Source organism: Cicer arietinum, chromosome 6 (assembly GCF_000331145.2).
Source record: "Cicer arietinum cultivar CDC Frontier isolate Library 1 chromosome 6, Cicar.CDCFrontier_v2.0, whole genome shotgun sequence".
In the NCBI taxonomy this organism is placed as follows: domain Eukaryota; kingdom Viridiplantae; phylum Streptophyta; class Magnoliopsida; order Fabales; family Fabaceae; genus Cicer; species Cicer arietinum.
This window is the reverse complement of record NC_021165.2, coordinates 26238931-26259878: the sequence shown is the minus strand read 5'-3', so window position 1 is coordinate 26259878 and position 20948 is coordinate 26238931.

Below are 20948 nucleotides of genomic sequence, written 5' to 3'. Positions count from 1 at the left end.
AACTGTAAAAGGGTATTTTCGTATTATTCCATCATTACTAGTTTAAAACTTGAGTGAACTAGTCACAAACAATCCTCTCCTCTAATGCACTGAGATGAGCAGCTGCCTACATGAATAAAAAATAAGACAAACTTGCACTATATAAGGTAATAAATACAATTTTCACTGTCACAAGATCAACTATATAAATCAGTTTATTTTGATGTAAGTTTTAGATAATTGAGTTTTATGGGTGAAAATAAGATCTGGTTTAATTTGAGATAACACTTTGGGTTTTTTTATATTGATGTGTTTTTATTTGTTTTGATGATAGACTCTTAAAGTGAAATACTTTGCAAGGCTTAAATTTGACCTACATTGAAAGTGTTAAGCTCAACATAATCTATTAAGTGTCAAAGATCCAATTCTAAAACTTGGTCCGACCTTTTTTGAATCAAAAAGTCTATTTAAAAACTTGTTTTGTTATTATTTTATGTAAATCTACACCACTTACCGTTAGAATTTTGAATATAGATGAGCAAGTTAACATGACAAAGAATTTAAATTCTATTTTGATATCTAACATGATCTTTTAAAATATTTAACATTATATTACATCATACATCAATTATATTCTAAAATAATACATTAAAATATTTCAAATATTAATATAGATCAGTATGTTTAAATTACATTAAATGTAGTAAATTTATGATTTAACAAAAAGTAAAACATAATATTATATAGTAAATTTATGATTTAACAAAAAAATAAAACATAATATTATATGATAAAAGTAATAATATTTTTATATTAAATTAAGCAGACTGGTTGATAGGTCTAAAAAGTTTTGGTTGGTAGGTCTAAATTACGCAGGGTCTAAATTAAGCAGACATGTGTTTGTTGTAGATCAAACCATAGACTCTTGTTGATCTATGTAATCTATTTCCTCCCCTAATTGTTACGTATTGAAAATAAAATGCTAGTTAAAGCACATGTATTTTGAAAATAATGAATTTAGTTTTTTTTTGTTGTTGACATTTTTATTATTTCTATAGATATAGACGATCATTCATTTATGAAGTCTTATACCCCTATGTTACCTCCACTATTATTATTAATTGTTTTTTTTTTTTTACATAAAAACAAGTTTAATTCAAATAGAAATAGGAATAGTACAACCAAATTGAATATGAGTTGAGATATGCCAATCCATATTTTAAGATAAAATCTAATGATTAAGAGAACAAAAAAATGCTAACAGTATACATAAACATTTATGAGCCAACGAGAAATGATCAAACAAAAATTTTAGTCATAGCAACCAAACTAATTCTTCCACACATGATCAATGATCTGGAATAATGTAAGATGCATAGTCTTTAATCCCATCCATCTACGGGAAAAATATATATGTTAGTGTTTGCTTATACCGACTATAGATGGTCTCTGATATGATCAATTCAACCACATGTTGACAAGTGATATGTAAGATTTATAAAATGCTGAATTTGATGATAGTTTTCATAAGCCTTTTACTTGAAAAAATGAATCATTTGTCTTTATGAACATCACATATAGGAGGGAAAACAAAGAAAAAATGAATCATTTGTCTCTATGAACACCATACATAGGAGGGAAAACAAAAAAATATCACACTGTGATGATAACAAACCAATGTCACACTTAAATGAAGAAATCAAAGATAAACATAAAAATCATTAAATTTGTATTGAAAACCACTTATTTAAAATATAAAGAGCGAATAAAATAATATTGAGAGTCTTGTACAAAAGCTTCACACCAAAATCACAATATATGTATGAGTGTATGAGTGCTTTCACTAAGATGGAATGGTACATTACCATGAAGTAGGAGAGTATGAGTGCTTTCACTAAGATGCCGATTATTGCATTCGACTACCCCATTTTGTTGAGGTGTATGAGCACAAGATGTTTGATTAAGAAAGACATTAGAGACCATAAATCTTTGAAATTGATCAGATAGATATTCACGGGCATTATTACTATCCAAAGTGCGAATGGATAACACCAAATTGAGTTCTAATTTTCTTATAAAATTGCCCAAATGTTTTCATTAAAAAATAACCACGTACAACGGGAAAATGCATCGATAAATGTAACAAAATATCTAGACTTAAGAGTGGAAATAGTACTTGAAGAAACCCAAACATTTGAGTGAGCAAAAGCAAATGGGGACGAAGCTCGTTTATTGGCTCAATCAGAGAAATGACTACGAGTGTCTTTTCCTAACTGACATGACTCATAATGTAAGATAATTTGAAAAGATTAGGTACTAACTCAGGAGGAAAAACAAAAAAACATCACACTGTGATGATAACAAACCAATGTCACACTTAAATGAAGAAATTATAGATAAACATAAAAATTGTGTTAAAAACCACTTATTTAAAATATAAAGAGCCAATAAAATAATATTGAGAGTTTTGGCTTCACACCAAAATCACAATATATGTGAATGAATGAAAATTAGCAACAGAATCCCTATAACAAAGTAGCCATCTTTAATTACTTTTGTATCATGACTATGTCTTATAAACTTATATATATATATTTGGCTTTTTCAAAAAAACGTACATTTATAAAACATGATAAAATTTCAGATTTTGTTTAGTATCGAAAGAGTTAGATAAATATTCTTGTTAAGAACTAGAAACTATTAATGTCTTCAAATTAATCTAAAACATCGGAAAAACATTAGTCTTGATGTGAAATTTAATTTGAAGGATTAAAAATTATAAGAAACATTTGAACTATTGAAACAAATTCAAATTTTATGATATTAAGTTGTTTAAAAATATTTCATTATATTATATGCATAACTTATACAACTATTATTGGTTGTAGTTATTGTTTCATCTTTTCAAAAATCATTTTCAAATTAAACTGTTAAAATTTTATTAACAATCGACTTTGTGATGGAATAAATTCAATAGTTTTTATGTGATTCAGAATATTATGTGATTAGCTAATGTCCATATTTCACAGATCATATATATATATATATGTCATAAAAAATATATGATATCAAAATATATGCAATAATGGAGATATGACATTTAACGATATAGAATACCATGATATGGTATATCATAGACCACTATAAAAATGCTTTACAACATAAGGAACTTCACCCTAGCTACGTGAGAAGGATTAAAAAGATGACAACATTAATTAGGTGGGCACAATAGTCCAATAATCTCGAATTGATATCTTCTAAAATATTGAAGAAAAAGAAAAAAGAAAAAATGTATTTAATATTTTAATTATAAAATTATTTGTTTTTTTTTCTTTCATAAATGAACCATCAAATACTTAAATTTAGAAAGTCCCATCCAATTTATACGCGATCAAAGTCAATTCACAACTCAGGAAATCTATATAAAAAAACTTAAACGTATTTTTTCAGATATTTTTTTATATGGTTTATAACTTAAAATACAATTTTTATAGTTATAACAAATTTTAAGAAAATTATAAATATAAAATAATTATAATTAATTAAGTTAAAAACCATATACAAAATACGTAAAAGAAATATATTTTAACTTTTTTCCATAATTATATTTCCCCCCTTAACCATAGTAATTCTTGTAGAAGCAATTTATTTGGGGATTGATCACTTGAATACTTTTCTTTCAAGTATCAAAATAACAATGTGATTAAAAAAAGAAAAGAAAAAAGAGAACAATGTGATTCATGGGACAACTATCATCACGTGAAACTCTATGTGGGCCTATGTAGTGAAAGTTCATGCCCAAATAGAAATCGTGGTGGAAAAACCTTTGCTCGGTTGGGAAGGAACATGTTTGTTCTAATCAACAAGGTTTGATCAATATTGGTTAGCTGCAAACATTTTGGTTTAGTCATATGTATATGTTCTGATGTTCACCTAGCAAGTTCCATACACATATGGTCATGCTATATATCTTGTATATAGTAGTAACATAGCAACAATGTGGCCCCTATAAATGCTTAAAGATGATTTTTCTTATAGTGGTTGTAGAATGTCTAGGTAATAATTTGCTGCTCAATCATCCTCTTAGAATTGTAAGTCTCACTTTTTTTTTTTTGGTTTCGAGAGAAATGAGACTCCGATAATTAAGATTTTGATTGAATAATAAATAAAGTCTGATTAAAAATTGTTTCAGTCAGAACTATTTGTTTTTAATTCAAGTTCATTAACCATTTGAATTCAATTACTTCTTTGTTTGTTTTGAGTCTCAATTACAATTTGAATGTTGATAGAAAAGATTTTGATGTTCAAAATAGATACAAAATCTTGTATTTAACATTTTTTTAAAGATAAAATTCTACTCTCTCTAAATTTTTATCTCTATATTTAATACTTTTTTGGAATTTTATTTTTTCAATTATTAAAAAGTTTAATATTTATATTAACCTTCATATGTTGGTGATTTAATCTAGCTAAACAAATCCTATAATTTGGATGTTCGAGAGATGGAGAGCAGAGAGCGTTAAAGAGTTAAAATTTGGGACCATAAAGAGACCATTCCATCTTCATCTAAAATTTTAAATCATTAAGAAGATGAGTCTCATATATTCTATATTATTAATTTAGTTCATTCCTATTTCATGTAAAAGAACTCTTTATATACTTTCGAAAGAACTATTTGTTGAGGAAAAATCCCAAATTAATGTTTTGATGTGAACAAATAAAAGTTAATTAAAAACTCTAATTATGATTCTAAATTATGTGTTAATTTAACATGTGCTTTTGAATGAAATAATCTAAGATAGGTACAAATCAAATACAAGAGAAATTAGTTTAAAGAAAAAGCTAAAATTGAACAAAACTGAACCAAGAATGCTCTTGACAAAATCTATAAAACCAAGAATGTTCTCCACGTTTAAGTCATTTTCAACAAGCAAGATCAAACCAATTTTTAATGCAAGGAAAACTCCTTCAAATCGTGAATAGATTTCCAGTTCATATACTAGGAATGTAAAACTCTCATATGGACAAAAGAATCACTCAAAAGAATTAAAGGATAAAAGAGACAACTCAAAGCAAAAGTGTCAAATGATCATTCTCCAACAGTGTAACATCAGTCTCCAAATTGATAAACATTCTCCAGTCTATTACACTTGATATTTAGTAGGAAATATTTTTCTCTAGAATGATTAACAACTATCTCAAGAATGATCAACATTATTCTCCAAGTATGATGACATCAGTAAAGAATGATACAAACATTCTCTAGTTTACTAACCATCATTCTCCATCCTTGTTACATCATTCTTCAGCCTTATTTCATAATTCTCCAACCTGTTTTGCACGATTCAAAAGGAAATCTTAATTTGAATTAATTAAGCACACCTCTGTGATGTTTATGTGCATAAATAAAGGATCATTACAGTCAAGAATGAGAAGTTACAGATCAAACATTGTTAACACAAAAGCAGAAACACATAATGTTCAAAATAGTAACATTCAAAGTTCCAAAAGTCTGGTCTTTGGTCAAGTATGACACATGACAACATACATTTTTGCAACGGTCAACATAGTTGTCATCAACCTCGTTGAAGCCTATAAAAGGAACCCCAAGCTCAATGAAAATGCAAAACTTGAAGTGCTAAGAAAATCCATCAATTACATACACTTATATACTTGAAAGCTTCCCATTTGCAAAAGAATCAGTTCTGAATTTATCTTCATATATCTAGATCGTATTACTAATTTCTTTTATCAAGAATCTATTCTCAAACACGAGTTGAGCATACTTAGATTCTACCAATCTCTCTAAATCATTATTGTGTAAACTCAAAACTATAATAGTTGTTTATAGTTTGAGTAGTTTTGGTAAAAGTCCTTTTATAGTTAAAAGGTGAAATGTAAAATCCTCTCAAGAATTATAGGTAACTTGATTGAATCCTTTCTGGATAGAAAGGAATTGTTGTTATAGATCAAGGTTGATCTTAATAAAAACTATGTAAAACCAAGAGCGTTGTAAAACCAAGAACACTTAGTAAAAAATCTCACAGTTGTGAGGATTAGACGTAGCCCTAGTTAGGTGAACAATGATATATCTTTGTGTAGTATCTGTTCCTTATCTCTACTTACATGTAGTCATTTTGATTATCTAGTTAAATAAATAAACTAAAACGCTGATTTTAACTAACCAAAAACGTTCTCCATTTTGTGTTTTCAAAACCAAGATCATTCTTGAATTATTTTCTTAAGATTTTATCAGGTAACTTTAAATAGGTGAATTTACAATTCAAACCCCTTTCCTTGTAAATTGACATTGCTACTTCAATTGGACTCATAGCAAGGTCTCTAAAGAGTAAACACTTTAACAGGTGATAGAGTAAAAGATCTAGAAGAAAAAATGTCAAAAGAAAAATACATTGTTGAAGAAGGATCTTCAAAAAGACCACCCTATTTTGTTGGAACTGATTACTACTTCTGGAAGAACAAGATGTAGTTGTTTCTGAATCTCAATATACAAGAATGTGGCACATCATTATAGATGAAGATTTCATACCAAGAGTTTATCAAAATGATTCAACCTCTGCTAAAAAGAAAGAAATCGATTGGACACCTGAAGACAAAACTAAGGTACTTCTAAATTCTAAAGCTCAATTATTCTTATCGTGTGCCTTGAGCAAGGAAGAAAGTGAAAGAGTTGATGAATGCATAACTGCTACAGAAGTATGGTATACACTGCAAACTCATCATGAAGGAACAAGTCATGTCAAAGAAACAATAATAGACATTGACATAAGGAAGTTTGAGCTGTTCGAAATGAATGAAGGAGAAACCGTTGATGCAATATACTTAAAGTTCACAACTATAGTGAATGAGACGCGTTCTCTTGGAAAGGATTACTCGGTACAAGACTAAGTGAGAAAGATCATGAGATGTCTTCTAGCCATATGGAGACCGATGGTGACAGCTATAAGCCAAGTTAAATATCTTGAAGTGCTTGCATTTGAAGAACTAATTGCAACCTTAAGAGCACATGAAGTATTGTTACAAGAAGACAAACCAGCCAAGAAAGGAAAAACAATAGCCTTGAAAGCATCTCAAGAAAGTATACCAGCACAAACAAAAGAAGAATAAAAAGAAACTGGACAAGAAGATGCTGATGAAGAAATTGCCATTCTCACTAGAAGAATTCAAAGAATGGTGAGAAGAAGAGATCAAATCAAGAAGGGATTTTCAAACAAAAGAGAAAGTCCCAAAAAAGAAGTGGACAAGAGCCAAATCACATATTTTAGATGTAATAAGTTGGCACATTACAAATCTAAATGTCACTTAAGTAAAAAACCACCAAACACATTTCCTTTCAAAAAGAAATCAATGATGGCTACATAGGATAGCTCAGATGAATCTGATAAAGAAGAAGATGAAGCAACCAACATATGCTTAATGGCAAATACTGAAGATGATGAGGTAACAAATTCTGAACCTTGTCTTTTGTGTGAACAAATGGAAAAAGAATTTGACAACTTGCTAAATGATTCAAACTTTCTTGTTCAAAAGTGTAGTTCTTTAAAAGAAAAACTTCACAAAGAAAAATAAGAGAAAGATAAAACTCAGGCTTTGAATGATTTCAAAAGGGGAACGTTCTCCTTAAAGTTGAAGTTGAACTCCTTAAAAATGATTTGTCAAATTTCATTAAAGCCACTAAAACATTTCAAACTCAAAAAACCAAAATGGATGAAAACTTTTTTTGTTCCGGAAAGATAAGAAGGTAAATGCAAAATTAAATGTTCATATTGCAGCAACATCGGGAATCTATAATTTGAATGTTATTTTAAGAAAAGAGATGAGCAAATCAAGAACAAAAAGATCTTCCAAAAAGAAGAACATTCTCGAGCAAAAACAATTTTTTTTCAAAAACTGAAAAAAAGGAGAACGTTCTTCAGCTAATGCAGCAAAAGGAGAATGTTTTGGAATTTTACCAAAATCAGTTAAAACTTAGTTTTCTAAACCTTTTCAAAAACAAATCACTAGATGTTCCTTCTATTCTAAGATTGACCATTCTGAATTAACATGCCATATTAATAAGAAATCAAAATTCAAAACCAACCCTCAAGGACCCAAGACCAAATGGGTACCTAAAGTTAATGTAATAAATCATGCAGGTTTGAATTCAAAGTGTCAAGAAAAATCCATGGTTCTTGGATAATTTTTGTTCAAGACGTATGACAGGTGATAAAAAAATGCTTCATGTCCTTTGTCAAGAAAGATGGAGGATCAGTCACCTTCGAGAATAATAATCAAGCTCAGATTAAAGGTAAATGAACAATTGGTAAGAAAAATTCTGCCCAAATAACTGATGTTCAATATGTGGAAGGTCTGAAACATAATCTCTTAAGCATAAGTGAACTATGTGACAATGAATTTCAAACCTAACCTATGAGAAATCATAAAAACAAAATCTGGGGAAGTATTGTTTTCTAGAACTAGAAAGAAAAATCTTTATGTTTTATATCTTGAAGAAGTACCTGATAAATCCTGCTTCATGTCTATCAATAAAGTTAAATGGATTTGCCATAAGCGAACATGTCATGTTAGCATGAAAACTATTTCAAAAATTTCAAAACTAGAACTTGTTAGAGGATTACCAGAACTGAATTTTGAAAAAGATAAAGTATGTGAAACATGTGCTAAGGGAAAACAAGTCAAAAACAATTTTCATTCAAAAGAGTCCATCTATACAAACAACTCTTGAGCTGATTCTCATAGATCTATTCGGCCCTGTTAAAACAATAAGTTTAGAAAGAATGAAATATGGTTTTTTTTTTTTTATTGTTGATGATTTTTCACAATACACTTGGATATTATTTTTAAAACAAAAAAGATGATGCTTTCAAAATCTTTTGTAAAAAGTTACAAAATGAAAAATATTCCAACATCATTTCTATAAGAAGTGACCATGGAGGAGAAATCACAAATGTCTCTTTTAAAAGCTTCATTGAAGAACTTGACAATTCTCATAATCTATCTTGTGCAAGAACTCCTCAAAAAATGAATTTGTTGAAAAAAAAAATAGAACCTTACAAGAAGGGCAAGAACAATCTTGGAAGAGTCTAATGTTGCAAAATATTTTTGGGCTGAAGCTATTAATTCATCATGCTATATTTTAAACCGTGTATCCATAAGAAAGATCATAAATAAAACACCATATGAAATCTGGAAAAACAGGAAGCCAGACATATCATATTTTCATATTTTTGGTTGTTATTGTTATATCTTGAACAATAAAGAAACTCTTAGGAAAGTTTGATGCAAAATCGGACAAAACTATATTTTTGGGTTACACAACCGATTCAAAAGGGTATCGTGTTTTCAATTTAAAAACCAAAATTATTGAAATCATCATGCATATATTATTTGATGAATTTGCTAATCTTGATTTGTGTAAAAAAGATGAGAAAAAAGAAGAACATTCTGGGCAACAGCAACAACAAAATATTCTCCAAAAAACCCAGATTGATAAACAATCTCTGTTTCATTCTCCTCATAAAAGCTGGAGAATGATTAGTGATCATCCTTAAAATAAAATTATTGGAGATGCTGTTGATGGAATTAGAACAAGAATTCCATTCAAGGATGATGGCAACAACAACATGGTAACGATCTCCCAAAATGAATCGAAATCAATCAAAGAAGGCATACTTGATCGATCTTGGATTAAAGCAATGAATGAAAAACTTCTTCAATTCGAGAATAATGAAGTATGGAATCTGGTTCCAGATCCACAAGATCAAACCATCATAGGAACAAGATGGATATTCAGAAACAAACTAAATGAAAAAGGTAAGGTTGTGAGAAACGAAGCAAGGTTGGTTGTTCAAGGTTACAATCAACAAAAATGTATAGATTATGATGAAATTTTTGCTCCCGTTGCAAGGTTAGAAGCTATACGAATTCTTCTTGCATATGCATCTCATAAACTTACTTTCAAATGGATTTTAAAATTACATTCTTAAATGGCTTTTTAAACGAACAAGTTTATGTGCGTCAAACTCCCGGTTTTGAAGATCAATCAAAACCAAATCATATTTTTAATCTCACCAAAGCTCTATATGGTTTAAAGCAAGCACCAAGAGCTTTTTATGAACGACTTAGTTCTTTTTTAATCAAAAATGGATTTTCTAGAGGAAAGATTGACACTACACTATTCAAGAAAAATGATAAAACTGATTTACTTATTGTTCAAGTGTATGCCGATGATATTATATTTGGCTCAACTAATGAGAAAGTGTGTGATGCTTTTTCAAAACTCATGCAAAGTGAATTTGAAATGAGTATGATGGGAGAATTAAGATATTTTATTGGCTTGCAAATTAAGCAACATGAAAATGACATTTTTATATGTCAAGAAAAATATATAAAAGATCTCTTAACAAAATATAAAGTGAATGAAGTCAAAATCGTGATTACTCCCATGCATCCATCTTCTTCATGAGACAAATATGAAAATGGAAAATCTATTTTTGAAAAAGAGTATAGGGGTATGATAGGATCTTTGCTTTATTTAATTGCTAGTAGACATGACATTATGTTTGCAGTAGGATTATGTGTTAGATTTCAATCAACACCTAAAAAATCTCATTTAACAGCAGTAAAAAGAATTTTTAGATATCTTATTGGTACTACTGATCTTGACATTTGGTATATAAAAGGTTCTCATTTTGATCTCGTAGCTTACTGCAACGCTGATTATGCTGGAGATAAAATTGAACAAAAAAACACAAGTGGAGCATGTCACTTTCTTGGAGAAGCTTTAATAAGCTAGTCGTGCAGAAAACAAAACATGATTGCTCTCTCAACAACTGAAGCTGAATATGTCTCAGTTGCGAACTACTGCTCTCAAGTTCTTTGGATACAAAATCAACTTGAAGACTACTCTGTAAGTTGTTCAAGTGTTTCAATTTACTGTGATAATACAAGTGCTATAAATTTGTCAAAAAATCCCATTCAACATTCAAGATCCAAAAACATAGAAATAAAGCATCATTTTATTCGTGATCACGTTAATAAAAAAGAAGTTGAATTAATATTTGTTGATACTCAAAAACAACTTGCTAATATTTTTACCAAGCCCCTTGTAGAGGAAAGTTTTAATTTTATCAAGAAAAAACTGAGAATTATAAATAAATGGAGAACGTTAAACGTTCTGCATTTTCTGTGCGCATCGTTCTCCGTTTATGCTGATCAGTGCTCATCATTCTCCCTTTTTCCTAAAAAATCAGTAAAATTTCTTTTTCGTGGCATTAATGAGACATGTTTTCTTGTCTGCAAAAGCACTGCCACATTGTCATTTCTCCTCTTTTCCAATACTAATTAGTCGCTTTACTTATATGTTGCACTTTAAGGGAGAGTGTTGAAAATATATTTATTGAATATCATATCATGTAAACTAAAATATCATCACTTCACTTTTTTTTTTTCAGAATTTTTTTCTTTCAAATCAAGCCATGGAGAATTCTTAAATGAGTGCAAAATAGTCCAATAATTATTACCTAAAAACAGAAAAAGAGAACACACTCAAACTGTTATGTGAACTTGCCGAAAGAGGAAGTATAGCTTATTACTTTACACTGTTAGATAATAATCCTTAATTGGAGAAAAAACTTTAAAAACTCTCATGTTACTAGCTAGGGGCATATTAGAGGATAGTCAATTGCTACTTTCCTCTCTTATATAAGTACATTGGAATTTTTCACATAAATCTATATATATATATGTAGAGGAAAGTTTTAATTTTATCAAGAAAAAACTGAGAATTATAAATAAATGGAGAACGTTAAACGTTCTGCATTTTCTGTGCGCATCGTTCTCCGTTTATGCTGATCAGTGCTCATCATTCTCCCTTTTTCCTAAAAAATCAGTAAAATTTCTTTTTCGTGGCATTAATGAGACATGTTTTCTTGTCTGCAAAAGCACTGCCACATTGTCATTTCTCCTCTTTTCCAATACTAATTAGTCGCTTTACTTATATGTTGCACTTTAAGGGAGAGTGTTGAAAATATATTTATTGAATATCATATCATGTAAACTAAAATATCATCACTTCACTTTTTTTTTTTCAGAATTTTTTTCTTTCAAATCAAGCCATGGAGAATTCTTAAATGAGTGCAAAATAGTCCAATAATTATTACCTAAAAACAGAAAAAGAGAACACACTCAAACTGTTATGTGAACTTGCCGAAAGAGGAAGTATAGCTTATTACTTTACACTGTTAGATAATAATCCTTAATTGGAGAAAAAACTTTAAAAACTCTCATGTTACTAGCTAGGGGCATATTAGAGGATAGTCAATTGCTACTTTCCTCTCTTATATAAGTACATTGGAATTTTTCACATAAATCTATATATATATATATATATATATATATATATATATATAAAGAAAATAATTTTGCTAAATCCTATGAAAGAAATTATGTAAGAATGAACACTTCTCAAGATCATGAACAAATTTTGCAACTTCTATTATTTTTATCGATAAAAGTGGACAAACCAACGCAATGATATTAGGAAAAGTAGTTTTGCAATTAATTATATATTCTTATATGAATTTTCCTAAATTCTCGTTTATATATGAATTTGTTTGTTTCTGTCTTTTAAAATTTTCCTATATCTTTATATGTTTTGATTCTACTTTAATTTCATCTTCCAAGACACTTTAATATTTAATTAAGGTAGAAAAATAATAATTGTATATGATAATTTAAATAATATAATTATTATAAATCGTCAGTGTAATTTGATTTCCAACAATAATGCATCGCAAAACTATTAATTCATTACAATTATTTATTGACAAAATTTTAGAGATAATTATAATAAATATCAAATATTTCTTATAATTTAACAGTCATGATTGACTGATAATTTAATTTTTTATATATATAAATTAAATCCAAAGTTAAATTACAATTGATATCTTTTGAGACTTTTATATAGATACTAGTGGTACTACACACACAAGTAAATACTATTCAGAATTTCTTAATTTATGTGTCTTCAACTTTAAATAAATCACAAAATAAGTATTGAATAAAGCCAATATGAATCATTTTCTTTAAATCACGCGCTAATTAAGCCTGACTAGTGATTATATTAAATTGATCATGTTGTTGGGAAGAGTATTACTACTATTTTTTTCCATTGGGTAATGGATCTTTCCAACACAACTAAACTATGAACCACTTCAAATTAAACAAGTGTTGTTGACCAAAAAAGTATATCAAAAAAGTATTTTTGTTGACAAAAGTATATTAAGAAATTATTTTTTATTTTATAAAATTTATAATTCTAATTGTATTTAGTAATTTATGAGTCAAAAATTTAAATAACAAATAAAACAAGAACACTTCTAGAAAAATAAAAAACATGTTAACGAGTGCCGTATAAAAAGATATATCTCAAGTAAAAAAATAATGCACCTCTTAACATGTCTTTTGTTTTTCTAAAAATATTCTCATTTGGTTATCATATATCCACCTTTGCATAAAAATCATTCCGAAGATTTGTAAAAAAAAATATTATTGTGAAGAAAGTTATATTAGTTAGAAAACCTTAATTAATTTTAGCTATAATAATTTATTGATCGATGTCTCGCTATACGAATATCAATATGCCAATATATGACATAATATCTCAATGAGTGCAAGTGGATACGAATCTTAATTGTAATTTCATACTAGTATATAACTGATCCTTAACTGAACATTACTATAAAATATAGTATATGGTTGGAGAATTAAAGCTTCAAAAAATATAATCAAAGTTTTATCTTTTTTATACTTTTCTGTCTACTCCTTCTACTACATGGTATCTCAACTAACGTATAGTGTGCTCCCAAATGGTTGACATGAATATTACAAAGCAATAGAAAACGTGATTTGAATAGCATTAGTTTTTAAAAATATTATGGATGAAGGATTTGAATATAATTATACTCCCACCACCCCTAATCTTTCGTCCTTTAAAGTTGAACACACACGATAAAAAATTATAGAGATTTAGACTAAGTTAAAATATCATTAATTATAAAAGTAAAATACATTTTGTAAGGGTATAAAGTTAAAATATCATTAATTATATTTTGATTTTCTAAAAAAAAAACCAAAATATTAAGACAGAAATAAAATTTTTAAAGGACTAAAGATTTGAGATTTGTAAAATAATAATCATAGTTAAAATCAATCATATAAGATATAAAGATTGGTGTAGAAAACAAGAGTGAGAGCAAACCACTATCTTTGTGGTGTAAGTTTTCAATCTCAATTAGTTAATCGTATATTGATGTAACAAATGTGTTTATAATAATGTTGAATTATATTCAGGAGTGGCGGCAAGTGGATCACGTATAGGGAGGGACTTAATTAGCTGGTTCAACATTTTTTTACTTCAACTTCTTATTTAGAGGTTGCAATAGGATGACACAATTATTTTGGTTTAGAATTATTTGGTGTGTTTAGATGGAACAAAATAGTGTTCTTTTCAATAGGAAGATGGTGAATATTTTGGACGTCACATATCAAATAAAGAGATTATTGCGGTCTCGATTTATTTATAGAGAAGGAAGAAACAAATATCAAATTTTCTTAAACTGGGGTAACAACTCATTAGTTTGTATTCGAATTAAATAAAGAAAAGAAAAAAAGAGCTAATAAAAGGTTTGGGCTAGGCCCATGAAATGTTAGTGAGGCAAGGGATTTGAATCCCTAATTACTTATGTTGCATAGTAGCAACACAATAGTCGTAACAAGAGAGAAAAGTGTTGTAGCATTGTTCTTGTGAGAAGACGAAGATCACGAGATTATTTGTTATTACTTGTTTTTTTTCCCAACAAACTAGCATCGGAGCCGATGGTTGATCGAGTGTGACCAATTTCTTGTATCAAAAGTTTTCCTAATCAAAGGTGTTCAGGAGGCGTGTCTCGTTGATGTGTGACCAACGGTGATACAAGTATGTGTGGATGAAAATACTTTCGCTTGAGGGGGAGCATATCCATATGAATGGATGGATTCAAACTTGAGTACGAGATTTTTGGTGTCAAGGGTGAGTTAGAATTCCTACATTGAATGAAAAAATGGGTATTAAGCAATATTTAAGCGAGATAACCCATATACCCAATGCCTTAAGGTTTTGGATAAAGATGTGATGTCCAATTCACTTATGCGATTTCTTTTAGATCAATGTGATGATCCCCGAAACCTCCTCATGACCAAACTCTGGTATTAGAGTCTAGTTGGATTGATTTGTGCATTCAAGTGGAGGAGTACAAATAAAGGTGTGAATATGATTAAACTCAACTCTATTTGTCTTCATTTATTTTTCATGGAAGACATGTTAATTACACAACAAAGACTTGTAGGATCCTGTTGAGAGGGAAACCACTAATCCCAGTGATATATCTGAAAGTGATTGAAAGAAGATGAACAGAAAGGTAGTGGCCTTAATTAGACAATGGTCGGACTTTAGTGTATATCCACATATAGAAACTAAAAGAAATGTTGATAAAGGGAGCAAAACTTCAATTGAAGAATGTTAGACTTGTTCCTAATATTCGTCTCAACATAATTTTTGTCAAAGCATTGGATATTGAGGGTTATCACACTTAATTTGGTGGTGGTGGTATATGTAAATAACCAAATGGTCTTTAGTGGTAACAAAGAAGCAAAGTTCTATTACTCTTTACAAGATGTGTGCCATCTTAAACAGGGAATGGGTTAATGTAATTAAAGACACATCAACTGATTTATGACATATGTGCTTGAGTCACTTGATTGAGAAAGAAATCAATATCCTTGAAAAGAAAAGTTTTCATTGTATGAAAAGTATGCCTCTAAAAACTTTCACCCATTCTTTTGCTGAAAAACAACAAAAACTTTCCTTTTTTTTATTTTTATTTTTTATTTATTTATTTTGGTCCTCATAGGATGAAAAATATTCTTGATTTAGTTTATATTGATCTTTGTATGATGGGTAATAGATCTCTTGGTCGCACAACATATTTTGATACTTTTATTGATGATAATTATAGAAAAGTGTGAGTTTTTCTTTTAAAATTTAAAGTACTGATACTTGGAGTCTTCAAGCACTTTCATGTAAGTGTTAAAAAATAAATGGGAAAGAAATTGAAATGTATTCAATTAGATAATGATGATGAATATAAAGGTCTATTTAAAGAGTATTGGAAATAACATGGATTGAGAAGACAAATCCAAAGATACCTCAACATATGGGGTTGTAGAGAGAATGCATCATATCATTCATGACATAATCAAGTGTATGCTTTCTCATGAAAAATTATCGAAGACCTTTTAGAGTGAATCAATGGAAACTGCATGGATTTGATCAATTTTTCTTCTTCTATTCCACTTGATTATGATGTTCCAACAAAAGTATGTGATGATGTAAGCCCTAAGCCCATTTATTTTACATAGATTATTATTTATATCATGGTCTTAAATCATACATCTAATTTTTGGATATATGTACATGACATCATTTATTATGTTATTAGTTGTAATATAATATAATCAAGTCCTTAGAATAGATAGCTCGTTCAATAACACATCAAGTGTGACATGATTGTGAGACCTTATTGAACATTAAAAATGTTATTCTTAAAGTATCAATAGTCAAACAGACTATTATATGAGTAGCCTGACAACCACATTTAACGTTTCATGGATATGAAATATCAAATAATCACATAGATCTAAATATTAGCGGTAATATTTATACTAAATTGACACACCATGAGAATGCTACATACTTGTTGTGTAAGCGTCATTAGCGATTCTCATATGACCATAGTGAGTAGTCATTTGACTTGAAGTCACTATGATCCCTACAATAGAAGTTGTAGGCTTTAAAATCTTCAAACATTATCTATAATAAACTCTGTGGAGGAGTGTGAGTCATTTGGATAAGATTTGTCCCTGCCACATAACATGAGTTATATCAGGGCTTATTGATATAATGAGACCGTGAAAATGCATGACCATGATAGAATGGACCAATATGTGATAATGAATCCATTAGTATTTACGCATCTACTCTTGGATTAATAAATAAATAGTTAGACATTGCATGGATGACACACATTGTCACTTGCGTTCAATTAGACATTTGGACAAAAGGACAGTTACTGCATGGAAAATAGTGGTTGCAGTAAGGTTAAAGTCGTATCACCGATTATGCATGGTTATATGCCACTCATTATTTATAATATTTAATATCATTGCAAATTAAATTAGAGCTTATAGTGTCACATAATAGAACGACTAAATTAGAGAAAAAAATATTTAATCTAGTTATTATTTAATTAAATGATTTCATTAAATCAAAGGAATGAGCTTGTAGTGACATGGCCGCTAAGGCAACAAAAAGGTAGAAATCATCACTATATAGTTATATATTGTGCCTCCTCTGATATAACCCTAGAAAGTCTAGACTTTGTTGTTCCTCCTTATTGTAGTCATCAATTAGCACCAACGTCATTATGTAACAAATGTTCACCTGGACTAAATTGAGACATTGCACTTGTAGTGTTGGTGATTTATCTTCTCGATGCTTCAAAAAGTAAACATATGAACCAATTTGTGAAATTAGGCGCGTATGTGGTCCTTGGATTTTCGATTTTTCCGTTAACGGTAATAATTTTGAAACAATTTTAAAAGTCTACTAATGATTTCCAAACAATATGGACATGAGAAGATGTATCTAATTGTCATTTAAAAGTGTTTAAATGTAGATGTTGTGTTCACATTCCAAGAAATGATATGTTTGTAGGTGTAAAATACACAAGAAAGGGGGATTTAAATTGTGTATTCGGTTTTTAAGAAATTTCTAAGCTAACAAATAGTGAAAATAGAACAAGTAAAAACAAAGGCAGTAAACAAAGGGAAGATGGACAACACATTAATTTACTCTGGTTCACTACCAACTCGATAACTACGTCCAATTCTTTCACCAAGAAGAATTTAATCTAGTAATTTAAACCAAATTACAACCACTTAACTTCAGAAGTTAAGTATTCTCAATATCCAATTTGAAAACCACAAGTCATTGATGATTTACAGCCACCATTGGGTCAGGTTATACAAGTATTTAGTTTCTGTTTCTGAGTTTACTCTCACTAGAGGATGATTGCAATATTGCTCACATACTTAGCACAACTAGAATGATATTACAATCGAGTACTAAATAAAATCTAAGTATTTCATGATTGATTGATATTCAACTCATATAATTTTTGTTCTCGTTGCTTCCTATATGATTGTGTTATCAGGTTGCTTGAGTGGTGAGAGCCATTTATATATGCCAAATGTTTGAGCTTATCAAATTACTTCTTCTTCTTCCAAAGTTCAGATTATTTAATTACGGTTACTTTTATTTTCTAATCTTCTCGTTGCATTCAAGTTCTAATGATTGTTGCTTTAATTTGTATCTAGATGCTTACTTGACCATTGCTTTGAATTTGTTCTTTGTTCTTGAGCTTTGAATTTTTTGTATCGTTGTTTGATGATTGCTAAAATTCATTTGTAAACGTGTCTTTAGAGTCAGCTTTTAGAGTCATGGCTTTTATCATAGTTAAATACGTTTACTTTTTCATGTTGTGTTGATTTTTTCATTGAGTTGAATTTTTCATCAGAGGCATTTGTTGGAACCAAGTTGGTTTTATACTGACAGTTTTGACGTTAACAAAAGTATTTTATGAGAACAATATATTTGACTTAACATAGTTTAAAGAATATCTAAAATAAGATTTGCTTCAAATTTACAAGAAAATCTTTGACTTAACATAGTTTAAAGAAAATCTTTGACCAAATTTACAAGAAGATTTGATCAAGATTTATCAAAAGAAGATATGAGTTATTTGCAAGAAGATTTGATCAAGATTTATCACAAGAAAATATGAATTATTTACATGAAGATTTGATCAAGATTTATCTTCAAGAAGATATGAATTATTTACAAGAAGATATGATCAAGAATTATTTACAAGAAGATACATTTATTATTTGCATAGATATAATTCAGATTTTGACAAAGGACAAAATACTGAATTCAATTTAGTCATATTCCTACTTGTGAAAGTTCAAGAATTGGTCCAACACTATGTTCTCGCCCAGATCAAAGCAAGCAATAGGAATGAAGTTTCATCTGAAGAATTTGCAAAAGCAAGCTTAACAATATATGAACAATATCAATATGAAGAATTTAAAAACTCAATCTTAACAAAATACGAACACTATCAATCTGAAGAATTTACAAACTCAATATGAACAAAATATGAACATAATATATATAGAAGAACTGCTCATATTGGACTTAGAAATAAAGAATTGGCTAAAGAACATATTATCAAAAAAACATCTTGTTAAGAATTATTTTAAATAAGATCATGATTGACCAAACTAGGAATGAAGATACAATTCAAAATTAAACAAGGACTAAATTGAAGCCTTAATTTTATCTATAAATAGATACTCAAGGCTGAAAAAGAAGATCATCAAAAAATTTGAAAAGAATATAAGAACTTAATCTGAAAATTCCAAATTCATCTTAGAGTTCAAAGAGAGAAACACTTGTTCGAATGATAAATTTTTTTTAAGTGTTTTTTTAGAGTGTGATAGTTATTGTTATAATCAACTTGTTAGAAACAACTACTCAAGTTCCAAATCTTTGTATTCAAACCCGATAGTGGTGTTAGATGTAGCCCTATTAGTGGTGAACAAGGATAATATACTTGTGTCACTTTATTCCTACACTCCTTAATTTTGTTATTACTTCTACTCCAAGTAAATCATCATGTCTAAACGAGTTTCATCAAATAATGAAAAAGTTATCAACTTAGTCAAATACAATTCAACCCCTTTTCTTGTGTTTGCACCTTTATCATTGACTTTCGCTAGAGTTAAACACTTATTCTTGTTAGAGGCAAGGTCTAATAATCAGAGTCATATCTTTAGACTTAGATACTTATAGTGCATCTCCTTCGGAGACATAAAAGGGCATGTGTTGTTCCTTTCCTTTGATTCATCCTTTGATTCTATTTCCTCTCAATTCGTTTGCTTCCTCTGATGCGCAACACCACACAACCACAACCGTGTGTTGGTTCATTTCCTTTGATCTGTTTGCTTCTAATTATTTACTTTCCTTTGGTCACTTCCTCTGATCACTTTTTCTGGTGATATCATATGGTGATATCCTTTAGTGGTATCCTCTTGTGATATCTTCTAGTGGTATCCTCTAGTGGACGTGCTTCATTTGATCCAAGATGCTTTCTCTTGTCCTGAATGTTTTCTCTGATTATGGGCTTTCTTCTAACTTATTTTCATCCTTGTTCTAACAATTTTTGATATGAGACATGCTTTCTCTGATCCGAGATGCTTCATCTGATCATGGATGTTTCCTCTAGCTTATTTTTTGCACACTCAATTAAGACATTAGTGCATTACATTATTCTCAAAAAATATCTTTTGTTATCATCAAAACAAGGTAATTAATTGTTCTTTAAACCATCATCGTTCTAACAATTTCTAAGCTTGATAACAAATCTAAAAAATATGTCTTCACAAGTTATTGTGCTGAAAAGTTTGTTTATAGACTATGGAATCTAGATGACAAGAAAATTATTAAAAGTGGAGAAATGATATTTCTTGAAGACTTGACTATTGAAACTTTGATAAGGATGAAAAGATAAATCAAAATCTAGAAGTTACATTGATGTTAAGTCTAAGCCCCATGCTGCTACTTTTGGTGATAAGGGAGATAAATAGGTAGATGATGAAAATGTTACTAATGACAATGTACCTCACCGTAATGAGTCAAATAAGCACGTTCCACCTAAGATATCGATCGAGCCTTAGTTGAGAATAAAGTCTACTAGATGACATCAACCATCCCAAATATATTCCCA